The following is a 14,520-nucleotide window of genomic DNA, read 5'->3' on the forward strand; positions in this document are numbered from 1 at the left end:
GATATACTCCAACAGAAGTAAGTAAAAAAATAAAGAAAGAAAAGACTAGATATGAATAAAAATGAAGAGAGAGTGGGATGTGTAAAGAAAATGATGAAGTGGCTTCTACATTGAGAAGCCGCAATAGGAAAAAATACTACTTTGCAGTAGTACTGAAGAAAGGGGAATTAGAAGGGATAGAAGTAGAAGTGGGAAGAGACAGAGGCAAACTGAATAGAGTTGGCTAGCTATAGATGCAAGAGAGCAACTTGACACTCAAGGATGGATACGGCTCGTTTGCATGCCTGTCGAAGAACAGTAGCTCTATATAGATAGTAATGATGACTAAAAGATGAAATAATAAAATAAGAATAATGTACTGAAAATGAATGGAGATGAATAATGACTAAAAACGAACAAAATAAATAAAACTAACTAATCACGGGCGCCATGAAAATGATCTTCGATCATTTTCCCAGGTATCTTACACTGATTTCCAATATTAAATATATTAAACCTGTAATAATGAACATAAAGGAATAATAAAATAATTGATATACAAAATAAATACATATTTATTAAAAATAACTACTAGATTTTTGACAATCTCTGAGTTACACAAAGTGTATATCATGTGACTCTAAAATGACATAAGTTATACAAAAAGTCATCTCTAAGATAACAACAATAATGTTATCTGTTACAAAATTACAGGTATTAGTACCTCTTACTTACATATAGGGTACAAAATTACATAAGTCTTCTACCAAATGGTTATAGTACGCCTGCTACGTACAACTGAATTGAAACCGACAAAGATGAAAATAATACAAATAAATAGGCCCAAGCCTCACTAAGGGAAAATACAATAATGAATAAATAAAGTTAAATATACAATTGACTAAAGTAGAAATGAAGTTGAGATAAATACCGACGATGACCTAAATTAACCGAACAAATGGAATAAAGCGAATAACAGTAAAATATTTGGGAAACAAGCAAGTAATATTACAAAATAAATTTAACCGAATTACATAAACCAATATCAAAGCAATAATAAAGTACTAAAAACCTAATTTTCTCTAGGCTTATTCCTGTGCACAAGAAGTTACCGTAGATACAAAGTTTGGGAACCAAATAATCTAATATACAAATATGTCAAAAAAAAACCAGAGGTAACCTAAATCTGAAAAAAAAACATAGTGTATTTAACAGATAGTCTGAAATATAAAAAAAAACCAATAGTTACTAAAACACCTCACTAAATGTTCCCAAACGAGGTTGCGGTTGCATCCTAGAAAATGATGCACCAGGATGGTGCGACCCCATGACTCCTATAGGCCCAGGTGTCAAGACGAAAATTGAGCTGGAACGCTCCCATAGCTTGCTCCCAATTAGACATATTCCCAATGGTGACTTGACTGTGGCTGTAGTGGTTTCTCTAGGTGGTCAAATAAGGTCTATGACTTCATGGTAGGGTTTCTCCCAAATGGCTAAAAAACATTCCCAGTTTTATTTCTCATTTTAAACATGAGCAAAAAGTAAAGGGAAGAAGAAATAATTGAGGAACTTTTTAGAAGCAATAGTATAGAAAAACCGACCATTAAAACTGGAACAAAAACCAATCTCAGGTAACCTTGAACTGTTTTGAGTGTGAATACATGGACAAATGACATTGAAATGATTTATTTGAGGAAATATCTGTAAAAATATATTGAATTTATAAAATATTGGATGTTGAATAATTTAAAACCTACAGAGAAATGGTAATTATTTTCAATATTAATTTGAGGACTTCAAAAATGTTTGGTTATGTAAAACCAAAAACCACATTAATATAAAGGATCGATATAAAGATAATATAAAGATCGAAATAATCTACATCCTTCCCTTAATAGATTGACTAAGAAAGTTTAAAAATGAACCAAGTATATCAAATGTTCCATAACAAAAAACAAGGCTATACATAAAAAAATTATTATGAAAAATTAGATCTCACCGAATGATTCCTATTTAGACTCCAACAGGAGTTGTCACCCACATGTCTCCTCACTCCAGACAATCCTTGGTGGTAACTTTTTACTTTACTTTAAATTGCTTGATGTTATAAAATAAGTTGGATGAAATCATCCGCCATTCTATATGGTACCTCTATTCGACACAACAGCCAACAGTCAAGTAAAGAACGAGAGGCGCTTCTCCGCCAAGGTAAACGTCAAACTCTCTCAGAAAACGAAATCATTCTCGATAAATGGAGTACGTTCCATCACCGAGGTATGACGTCACCCCAGTAGTCCCATACGAGAAATTAGAGAATTTAAATGGAGACCGAGGAAAAATAATTATAATAATAATTAAAGAGCTAATTTTGTAACGTGACCGTTACACATTGTCATATTTCTTTTCTGTAGTAGTTGCACATATCTGTATAATATTGACATGATATGGTTTGCTATTTAATTGGAGTACCGCTAGTCTGTCGTTCACAGGTATAAAATTTTTCACATATTTTTTTAATTCAGACGTTATAGATATGCCAACTCCATTCCTATGATATACGTCACCTTCTAGACTTCCAGAATAGTATAGTGTGCCTTCATCTTGTTCACATGTTCCCGTTCCAGGCCAACGGAGCTCACTGATGCCCATTATATCAACTTTTAAACGTTTAACCTCTTGAACTAAGTTACTTAGCTTGCCTGCTTCATATAGGCTTTGAACGTAATTTAAAAGTACTCACCATATATCCCAAAACGAAAGTTCCATTCCTGCCCACTAAATTCTAAACATATCAGGCAACAAACTTCCTGATGAGTATTGGAATATCCTCGAAACAGTCCACCTAAAATATTGCTGGCCTGCAATTGCCAAAAATGCTAATCAAAAAAGTGCAGTTTCTAATAGAACATAAATAGTAACTGTAGAGTACACAAGAAGTAACTGAAAAAAGTATATCCCTGACAGCTAAAACCCACTACACTATTTGTGCCACAATGTCCACCCCTAACAAAAATCTTTGTTTACAAAATTATTACAAATAACTCAAAAATTAACTCCTATGGTAGAAAAAATCACTTGGTTCTTTGTTGTTAAATGTAACGTTAACAATCCACGTCTGGTTAGAAATCTGTATTTCTGTTTAAACCATCTACAGTGCGTGCATAAAGTAGTGCATAAATTCATTATTAGTTAAACAAACAACATTATTAAAAATTCCTGAAATAGGTCGATCTCTATTTTTAAAATTACGATTTTTTGGCATATATATCATACTAGTGACATCATCGACCTGGACGTGATGACGTAATCGATGATTTTCTTAAATGAGAATATGGGTCATGTGATAGCTCATTTGAAGAGGTATTTAATTATCTATTCATTAATATAAACATTAATACAGTTATTTATAAAAGGTGTACAAAATGTTTTTTAAATTAATTGACACAAAAAGAAGAATGTATGTAATTTATTTAATTCTAAATACATTTTACTGCTGTCAGACAGTGTTCAGAAAAAATTTTTGTTTGAAAAATAAACATTGATTTTCGCTTAAATGGGTATTCAAAATGCCAAGAGGCAGGTGGCTGGCAGCTTTAACATTGAAATTAAGCGAAAAACAATAGTTATTTGTTAAATAATTTTTTTTCTGACAACAGTTAAATAAATTTTGCATTAAATAAATTACATACTTTTTGTCTCAATTAATTTAATTTAAGTTTTTTTAACACCCTGTATAAATAATTATGTTAATGTTTATATTACTGAATAGAGAATTGAATACCCTTTCAAAGGAGCTATCACAATGATCCCTAATCTCATTTAAGAAAATCATCGGTTACGTCATCACCGCCCAGATGGATGGCGTCACTAATATGATATAGACCTATGCTAAAAAATCGCAATTTAAAAATAAACTTTATGGATGTACTGTAAGTATGCCTCGATTATAATATTATCTGCTATAAAATTTGTATAAAAATCGTGGTGTCCTAAAAAATGAAGATAACTTTGTATATCTTTAAGTTTTCTTCGGAAACTGACTTTCCCTTAAGCCGCAATGGTTCTAAATTCTAAATAGGTGACAAACTGTGACCCAGTTGATACATTGAAGGTTCCTTTTCCTGTTTTCTTTTTTATGTTTACCTCTATAATATACCTACTCGTCATTATCTTGGTACGTCGCGTCGTCTTAAAAAATAAGGCTTATTTTTGCATAATTTAATTTCTTCGGTTTTAAACCAACTTATTGTCTCGTTGGTCCTACTTTTTTTTAACAAGACTCCACTTCTGGAGTTTCACGGCCTACTTATCCTACGAGCCATACATGAAAAGTAGATTTCTTGCTTACTTGCGTAACTTTCACAATTACATACGTATAACTGTCGTTTGTAAAATAACATCTTGGAAGATATGCGAGGTTAAGGAAGAGTTGTTCGTCTTCTATTGCCTTGGTTAAATTAACATTAGATTTCTTCGTAATTCACCTTGTTCCAAATGAAATTCCTGTTTTTTAACAATATCCTATTTTCACTGTCTTTAATATTCTTTATTTTTATTTTAAAGGCATAAAGACATTTATTGCAGGTGTCTTTTATTGTCTTTATTCTGCAACAAGGAACCAAAGTTACTTTTTTTTAAGACTTCTGGGAAGGTGTCCCAGGTGTGTTGGATTCAACTCTCTACGCCTAACCGTAGCGAGCCGCCTACCAACTAAACTTACCTCCTCTTTCTCCAACCGGCGGGCCAGGAACCGACCTTAGCTCTGACCCGCCAGCTTTGCTCGTCACCCCCGTCCAGCACTCTCTGCGTACGCTCTGTGACTGTCATGACAACCCGGTTTCGCCACCCCATCCACGCATGCAGCCAGCCAGGGTCCGTAAGGCAACCGACCTATCTGCATGATAATGGGTGAGGGGGCGCGACCACGCTATCATCCCATCCACCGTAAACTGGCTAAGAATTACTAAACAGTTAGTAAGAACAACTAAACTTCCATTCCCCACCCCCTGTAGGAGTGGCCCATTCATCTATACACTCACAACACAACAAGATATAAGCACATGAAAAACAAAACATCTAACATTAACTAACACTAGGATTAAATTTTCTTTTATTTTAAATGACTGCCCCGGCAGAAGTGGGAGTTGTATATTGGCTACCCACCCCGGTCGGCGCAAAACGACATATGTTCAAAAGAAATACAAACCGATTATCTTTGCTGGAGTCTCCTCTCTCTTTCTTCCTTATGCTTCATCGTTTCAGTGAAAAATCCAATGATCAAGTCAAACATTTTTTCATTCATAATGGCTTTATGCATTAATTCTTGGGGCTCACCCAGAGGGGACCCCATCCTCAGCTGCAGCGAGGTTCGCCCTGCATGATATACAGCGCATATGAATATCACGTGGTGCGCGTCATCCACTACTCCACACTCGGTACACAGATCGTCCTCAGTCTTTCTTATACGATATGTACATGACCGAAAGGATCCATGCCCCGTCAAAAATTGTGTGAAATAATAGTTAACGCGCCTGTGTCTGCATTCATACCACCTCACTACATCAGGGATAAGGGTCCTCGTCCAGGCGGCTTTGCCTGTTTCTCTTGACCACTGATCCTGCCAACTTTCCAGGCTTCTTCTTCTTTCTTCTGGTCCTGAACTTATAGCTCCGTTACCCCTTCGATGCATTCGTACCCTCTCCTCTGTCAGAATGTGCACCGACACAGCTCCGGCCACTACCTCTAGGGCAACGGTTGATACGGTTCTGTACGCGCTACACACTCTAATCAGGGGTTTTCTTTGCGCTCTGAGAAGAATGTCTCTGTATTTGGCTTTATTTACGACCTCATGCCACACTGGGGCCCCGTATAATATTATTGACATAATGGATTGTAGCATTACTGCCCGTTTGTGTGATCCAGGGCCTCCTATATTCGGCATTAATTTTTGTAGGACTGAGGTCCTTGCCTCCGCTTTCCGACATGCTTCCTGTATATGTGGGCCGAATGACCTTCTGTCGTCGAAGATTATTCTCAAATACTTAACTGTTTTCTGGGGTTTTAGTTCGGAGCCTCTGAACTGAAAGTTAATGTCTTTTCGATCCCGCCGTCCCCTTAAGATAATTATCTCAGTCTTTTCTACTGCCAATTTTAAATCGTTGTTCTCTATCCATTTCGCGGTTTTTTCTATCGCTGTGTTTACTTTATGTATGATGCCCCGATTCGTGTCGTCCTCGATTAGTAGGGCTAGGTCGTCTGCGTATGCTATTGCCCTTACTCCTTGTGTTCTATTTACCTCTAGTACCCCATTGTATAATATGTTCCATAGTGTGGGTCCCAGGACTGACCCTTGGGGTACTCCAGCAGTCATATTCATCTTATTTTTCTTCGTTATGCGTACGCTTCTTTCCGATAGGTAGTCCTTTATTATATTGGACATGTAATCCGGGGCCCCCAGCTCGACAATCCTGTCGATGATGATGCCCCAGTTCGCCGAGTTGAAGGCATTTTTAATGTCCAATAGAACAAGTACCACCCACCTCTTTCTACTTGTTTGTGCCGCGTCTCTAATCCAGATCGCTGCATCCACTGCTGATCGACCTTTTCGAAATCCGAATTGTTGACTGGATAGAGCTCTCTCACTTGCCAATACCCCTTTCAGCCTCTTCTTCACAAGAATTTCGTAAAACTTGCCAAGACAGTCTAGAAGGCATATCGGCCTGTAAGAGGATGCCGAGTCGCGGGGTTTCCCAGGCTTGAGTAGCAATACCAGTTTTGCTTCCTTTAATTCCCTGGGAAACTCTTGGTTCCGCAGTAGATTGTTAAATACTCTTCTGATCAAACCTGGTTTCTCTGTTGCTATTATCTTCAGTGCCTCAGGTGGCAGACCATCGGGGCCGGAAGCTTTTCCTGATTTAATTTCCTGACCAGCGGCTTTTATTTCTTCCTCCGTAAACTCCTCCACTACCGTGGGAAAAATCTTCAGGAAAGCTTGCTCCTCCTTGGCAGGAAGGAGAAGTTCCGCAGATTCACACCGCTGGTCTTCGTCTAGTCTGTATAGGGCGATCATTTTGAGAGACTTCATCGTTATTTTGTATGCGTCTCCCCATATATCATTTTCTAGCGCGTCTATCAGATTCTACCACCTTTCCTTTTTCTCTTTCTTTATTTTGTTATTTAGTTTCCTCTTCGCTGTTTTATATATCTCATTGAGCTCGGGGTTGCCCTGGCTTTTTGTGTAATTCCTCCGAGCTCGGAGGCACACTTCACGTAGTTCTCTTATCTCATCCGTCCACCAATAGGGGGTTCTTTCGTCCTTTTTTGTCTTCTCTGTGGCCAACTCAACGGCGTTAATGAGTGTCTTCCTGAGTTGGCCGAGATCTGTTATTGCGTCTTCGTCGATTTTTTTAATCTCCGATAGGTACCTGTTTTTGTTTAATATTTTCTCTCTTCGACCTATCGGTTTTCTTAGAACCCTCCCTTTAACCATCACCTCATACGTTATGTAACAGTGGTAGGTGAATAACTGTTCGTCGAAGACATCCCAATTTTTTATGCGTCTGGATAGCCTTTCGGTTGCAATGGTTACATAAATATGCGATTTACTGGCCCCTCTTATGAATGTGGGTTTGTTGTTATTGAGTACATGCAGGCCAGCCTGGGCTATCCATTCATTCCAGAACTCTCCCTTCTCATCATTCATGGGAGAGCCCCATGACCTAGATTTTGCGTTGATGTCCCCGACAATCATTATTTTTGCTTCTCTCTTGTAGCGATGCTCATTATTTCATCTACTTTTTGGTTGTAGTCTCTGATGGGTATGTTTGAAGATATGTAACATGCCAGGAGACAAAAATCCTTCATCTTAATGAAGATATAATTTCCGCCCCTGACTATGCCACGCACGCCAAAAGCACCGCCACGTTTTTGTTTGTATCCTGCACCCAACCACCGTCCGACGTTATTTTTTTGTTTGGTTCCGGGACGATGAGTAAGTCTATTTTTAGCGTGCAGGCTTTCGCGTGGACCAGATCGTGTGCGCGTTTTGCTCGACCCACGTTCACCTGCATTATCCTTATACCAGGTTGATCCTTGAGGTTCATTTTTGGTTCAGTTCCCTAGAGAGTTGACCCATATCCGTTTGTATATATTGAACACAATAAATATAAATAAAATAAAGGTGTAAATATAAAATTAATAAATAGGTAGATAAATAAATAAAAGTTTAAAATGGTATACTGGACAATACATAACACATTAAGATTTTTGAAATTATATGTAAAATTAAATTTTATATAAATAAAATTTATATAAATAAAATATGTATAGATAAACTTTTCAAATAAATAAAATAAATAAATATAAATATGTCCGATTAAAATCGATAAATTTACCCTATGAAAGGTGGTTTCATGTTTCACTAGTGGGCTGTATACGGGCCCACCTCCGTTCTTCAGGAAACCACCTCTCACCATTTCGCTTTTGTTTCTTTTAATTCTTTATGGGTTCCCTTTCCCCTCCCCTGCCGTACACCCACGCCCTATAGGCTGGGCATGTCATGCGGTCCATTCTATGACCCTCTTCCTTACAAGTTAAGCAGTACGCAGTGCTGCTACACTGCACCGCTGTATGCCCGTTTTTAAAGCAGTTGTAGCAGCATGCTACCCTGCTCTCCCCTTTGCACTCATATGTGTTGTGACCATAATGGAGGCACTTATAACACCTTATCGGCGTATGGCGTTCCATTATGGGGCATACAACCCAACCTATTGCTATTGTTCTATACCTCCGTAGCTCTTCTGCTTTTGAGGGGCGTACGGCTATGGTCGCCACCTGTTCCCCATGCCTATTTATACGTAGCGTTTTGACATCTATTTCGTCCTCGGGGATACCGGTATATGTTGTTATCGCACTTATTAGTTGTTCTGTAAACCCTGTAAATAATTTTCTTTCTTCCGAACAGCCATGCTCATTCCCGTTATTTTACTTTCCATCTCCTTCTTCAGTTTCTCGGCTGCTCCCTTCCCCTTTAGTTTTACGAGGATATCTCCCCTTCTGTTTTTTTTGCCTATTTACTGTTAAGCCAATCTTCCCTATATCAATTTTCTGATTCATCTCTTTTAATACATCAGTGTATGATTTCCCCCCCGTTTTGATTAGGAGGGCTTCTTCCTGCTCATGCCTCTCCCCTTTATCCATCTCCTTCCCTCTAATAACTATTTCCCATACTATATTTTCTTTTCTCCCCACAAATTCGAGAGCTTTTCGCACATCTTCCTTATTTTTCTCGTTGTTAATGATGACTCCGATGGTTTCCGGGGGCTTCTCCTTTTTTTTTTAATATATTTATGGCCTTTACGGCCATTTCATACATTCCCTGTTCACCCACTTTGGTTACATATGTGTACCACTGCCTCCTTTGGTTGGCCATAGAGCTTTTCTTTACATTTTCTATGTACGGTATGTCGCCCACTTTGCATTTCTCAATGATTTCTGCTAGCTGAGCGTTCTTATGACGCCCTTTACCCCCCCCGTCTTTTATTTCGTTTTTAGTTATTATTATGCATCCTTTTTTTTTCAATTGTCTCTTGCAGTCCCCCATGTTCCCACTTCGTTTTTTCAAACACCTTGTCCTCACATTTCTTCTCGTGGACTTGACTAAAGGTGTCTATGTCTCCCCCCTTGTTTACAATTCCTATTATTTTTTCTGTTTCTTTTCTTTGTCTTTCTTGCTCAATCTTAAGTTTACATTGTTCGCATCTTATATTTTTCTCGTCCCCTTGTGTTGTTTGATTTGGGCTAATTTTTCTGTTTTGTATAAAGTTGATTTCCCCTATGAGTTTTTTCATTCTTATTCTTTCGTCCTCTATTGGGCCTTCTGTATTAAGTATATCAAGTATTTGTTTCATTTTCCGTTGGACCTTTTCCCTGTCGGTTTCTTCTGGATATTTTTTGCTTTCTTCAAGTTTCTCTTTTTTGAATTTTTCATTTATCTCCAGGCTGTCCCCTTTTCTTTTTTTCATTTGCTGCATTTCTCTTCTGTCTTCTTCGTCGAACAAGAGGGCTGTTAAGACACTCTCCTCTAAATCTTCCCAAGTTTCTCCCCTTTCTTCCTCCGTTTTTTCTTCGTGACTTTCTGTAAAAGCTTTCGCTTCCAGGATTTTCATCGAGGGGTATTCCTCTTCTTCTCCTCTTTTATTAATTTCTTCCCCTACAAGTGTCGAGTGCTTTATGGCACCCGATCTGTTTAGTTTAGGCTGTTGGTCGTGCCATTGTAGCATTTCCCTTTCAAACTTTCTCTGCTCATCTTCATCTATTGTGTCGTCTTGCTACTGTTCTTCCCTATTCTCAATTTTACTAATTAATGCGTCGTCATTATCCTTTTACCTTTGGTCGTCGTTATTTTTCCCTTTAGGTTTTTTTGAGTTGGTTTTATTCATATGAATTCCCACGAGTCGGGACGTGCTACGCGTCCGACGTGGCAGTGCACCCTTACCACGTTAGGGCTAGGTTGCTTCGGGAGGTCGCCAGGTATCCCGAAGGGATCGTTTGTGATGCTCTAACCCTCGCATCTCTCATATCTTTGGCACGATGCCTTCCACCGTGATAGTGGGGATTATTTGATTGAGGTTTACTCCTCTAGGCTTTTTATCACGGTTGCCCCCGGACGCAGTAGCAGCCCGTATTCACAGGCTACCTGGAATTTCCGCGTAACTGCTGCCTCCCCTGTTACGCGGAACCAAAGTTACTTGGTTTGAATTGATAAACTGTACAACCGAATTTATTAATCTGCAATATGGTTCTATTGTAACAAAAAAGGGAACTTCTGTTGGAGTGAAAGTAAAGAGAAAGATATACTCCAACAGAAGTAAAAAAAAGAAAAAAAGAATGTGTGTGTACTTTGTACGCACGTAAGAAGTTATAATTCTATTATATGATTTCTTAAAAATAAATATACTTTAAACAGTTTGTTTTAATTTTTTTTAAACACCAAACTAATTTTGTGCTTACCGCTTTCAAAAAAATAAAAAAAAAGTATAGGATTGCACTGGATTCGAACTCACGACCTCTCGATCTCTGGCCGAATTAGTCGAGGCATTGAAGCACAAAAAAAGGCCTTACTCTCGATTTTTGGCGCAGTAAGACGGATTTTAATGCAGTTTGGTGCGCTGGATTCGTGAGAATGTCAGGAAATTTTGTGAACTATTGTAATGAATAAGAAATCTGAAATTGCATTTGTGCATAAGAAAAATTCATTTCAAAAGTGCATTTTGAAATAGGCAATTATTTTAAATTTGCAACCCGGTAAATAGTTGGGCAACATCCCGATTAATTATTTTAATTATTTTTAATTATTTTTAATCATTTATAAGTCCATATAATAATAGTCTAAGATGTCAATAACCATTAATAATAAACAAAAAAAATTCCTTATGTGGGAATCGAACCAAGTACTAACGGGTCCGTAGCTAAATACACATACCGCTAATCTACGCAGACACTTGCTAGACAACGGCGATATTAGGTATAAACAAAACAAATTGGTAAGTAAAAATTGTAAAGAAAATTACTACATACTTAAATGTATTATAAAATTAATATATTCCTAAATTTTAGAAGAAAAATTCATAAATAGGATTATTAATATCTATTAATGTTACTAAATGAAATATAAATATTTTGACGTTTCACAATTTGAAAATTCACTTTTAACTGCAGTGCCTTAAAATTTTTAAAGCACCTGTGCTTTAAAGTAGCATTTTTAACGCTCCTATAGAGTGCTATAAATTGCAGTTTTAACACGTTTGTAGAAAAATATATTTAAAAACACTAATATATTCTTTCCACACCTTTTCTGGACTGATAAATACATAAATTAAAACATTTAGTAACGAGCTCCATACTGCCTGTGTGCGCAGATTACTAAAATTTCACCCTCAATAAAATCGCGCCTAAAGAAGTATAACTTCAAAAAGGCAGTATAACTATTAACTAACCTTTGTTGTTTCTCTTCCCACAAATTTTAACACGCAACAACCATACATTACATAACCAAACCGTCAACCGTCCACACCACAGCTGTGCTACAGCTGCCATATTGGATAATTTTTGACATGTCATTTGAACATCCAATCAGAACAAAGTTATAATGCGCATGCGCCCGGATCATAGGTTTTAACATATAAAAATTCACCCTCATATTGCGCGTAAAGAAGTATAACTTAAAAAAAAACCTAGATGCTAGATGGAACAAAAATGTGTCAAAAAGAAAAGGTGGCTTCCATGTTGAGAAGCCGATGTAACAAAAATATTACTTTTGCAGTATTATTCGTAGAGAAAATGTAAAGATGTAGATATATGAATAGACAGATGCAAACTGAATGGAGGGGGCTAGCAAGAGATACAAGAGACCGACAACTTGACACTCAAGGATGGATACGGCCAATTTTTCATGCCTGTCAAAGAACAGTAGATTAAGGTAGATAATGATGATGACGAGAAAAGGTAAATACTAAAATAAGAATAATGTTCTGGAAATGAATAAAGATGAATAATTGCTAAAGAAGAACAAATTAAATAAAACTAACAAATCATGGGCGACAAGAAAATGATCTTCGATCACTCTCCCAGGTATCTTACACTGCTGTTAAATATATTAACTGGAAATAATAATAAATGATATACAAAATAAGTAAATATTTATACAAAATAACTACTAGATGTTTGACAAACTCTGAGTTAAACAATGCGTATACTGTGACTCTAACATGACAAAAGTTATCGTTAAAAAAGTTATATTCAAGATAATAACAATGATGTTACCTGTTACAGAATTAAAATACCTCTTACTTACATATAGGGTACAACTCACATGAGACTTTTACCAAATGGTTATAGTACGCTTACGTACGCTTACCAAATGGTTATAGTACGTACAACTAAATTAAAAACCGACGAATATGAAAAACTATAAAACAGCAGGCACAAGCCTGACTAAAGAAAATACAATAAAATGAGAAACTACAATAATCAATTAAGCAAAATTAATGAATGAAAGTTATAGAAATGAAGTTAAGATAAATACCTAAACGACGACCTGAATTAACCGAATAAATGGAATAAAGCGAATAAACAATAAAATACCTGGGGAACAAGCAACTAATACAAACTAAATTTATGTATAATGACATGAAATCGCCCTATATAAACAATAAAATATAAAAACCTAATACCTTTTTGGCAAATACGTCGAGCTCAACGTACAATATCGCAAAATTATACATGTTTGGCAACTTACTAAACTTATATATCTGTACCTCGGAACCATACAACACTATGTCCATTTGTATAACTTTACAGAAGAGCAGTTTGAAATTGATTTTTAACATAGGGACAAATGGACTTGATGTTCTTTTAAAGGTCACTATCTCCATTAGCAATTAGTTTAGGACCTAGTGCAGTATTCCTCTAAATAAAATCATAAAAGTTGATTATTAGTGTGTAAAAATGTCAAAATTGAAAAAAATGGACATATTGCTGAATGGTTCAGAGGTACAGATATGTACCTATATCAAAAATCAAATAAATGCAAGCTAAATCTTAAGAAAAATAATGAATAAACATAATCCATTAATTAAGTGACATGAAAATACAACAGTTACTAATATTTATCACCAAACTGATTGTTCCCAAACAAACCCAAACGACTCCTAAAAGGTTGCTGCTGCATCCTCGAAAATGATCACCAAGGTGGTGCCAAACTGTACCTCCTGTAGGTCCAGATGTAGCGACGGAAATGGAGCTAAAACACTCCAGAAAGCTTGCACCCCATGTGACTAAACTGTGGCCGGAATATAAGGTTCCTCTCAGGTGGGTGAGGGTCTACGACTTCCCATGTGTTAAGCATACTATTTCCACAAAAGGCTAAAACAAATATTTTCCCAGTCTTAGTTTCAATGGAAAAGTATAAGAAAAAAACAAAGGAAAAAAAGAGAAACTAAGGAAGTGTTTTTAGTATTGATTTTTATGTAAAGAAATCCATTAGTTACTCCCAAAAAATTATTGTAGACATGACCTTGACAAAAATTAATGTACCTATGTGACAATTTCAAATTCCAGACACGTGGATTTGGGATTTAAATACATAATAAATATGATTTCTTTAGAATAATTATATAATACTTATTATATTGATGTTGAAAGTGACTTTAGATTAACCAAAAAATTAAAACTATTAGAATTTTCTCTGACTGAATATTATCTATAGATATGGGCCTGATTAAACTATACTAAATTCAACTAATAAATTTACTAGGACAATTGGATTGGAAGAAATATTTTATTAGATGTAAAAATAATGTAACATGCATGTCATTAACCTCTGTATGTCAAAAAAAATATGCACCTATTTACCGGATCTTTCAGTTCTTCATTACTGTTTTTCCTCTAGAAAACACTGGATGGATTCTGGGAAACACTGTGAAAACCATGTACATCCCAGGGAACTTTATTTCGCAATAAAGGCTTACTACTTATGAAAAA

General features: G+C 36.3%; 1 protein-coding gene and 1 long non-coding RNA gene across 2 annotated transcripts in view; one reads left to right on the forward strand and one right to left on the reverse strand.

Annotated features, from left to right (window-relative positions):
• Nucleotides 1–14,520, forward strand: part of LOC114346228 (protein glass-like) — an 898,758-nt gene that overhangs the window by 393,978 nt on the left and 490,260 nt on the right. The window lies entirely within an intron of this gene.
• On the reverse strand, nucleotides 537–2,885 carry LOC126885140 (uncharacterized). Its single transcript, XR_007698298.1, has 2 exons — nucleotides 1,979–2,885; nucleotides 537–1,472 (listed from the first exon to the last, which is right to left on the reverse strand). It is a non-coding gene; the product is annotated as an uncharacterized LOC126885140 (long non-coding RNA).

Source organism: Diabrotica virgifera, chromosome 5, assembly GCF_917563875.1.
Source record: "Diabrotica virgifera virgifera chromosome 5, PGI_DIABVI_V3a".
Lineage (NCBI taxonomy): Eukaryota > Metazoa > Arthropoda > Insecta > Coleoptera > Chrysomelidae > Diabrotica > Diabrotica virgifera.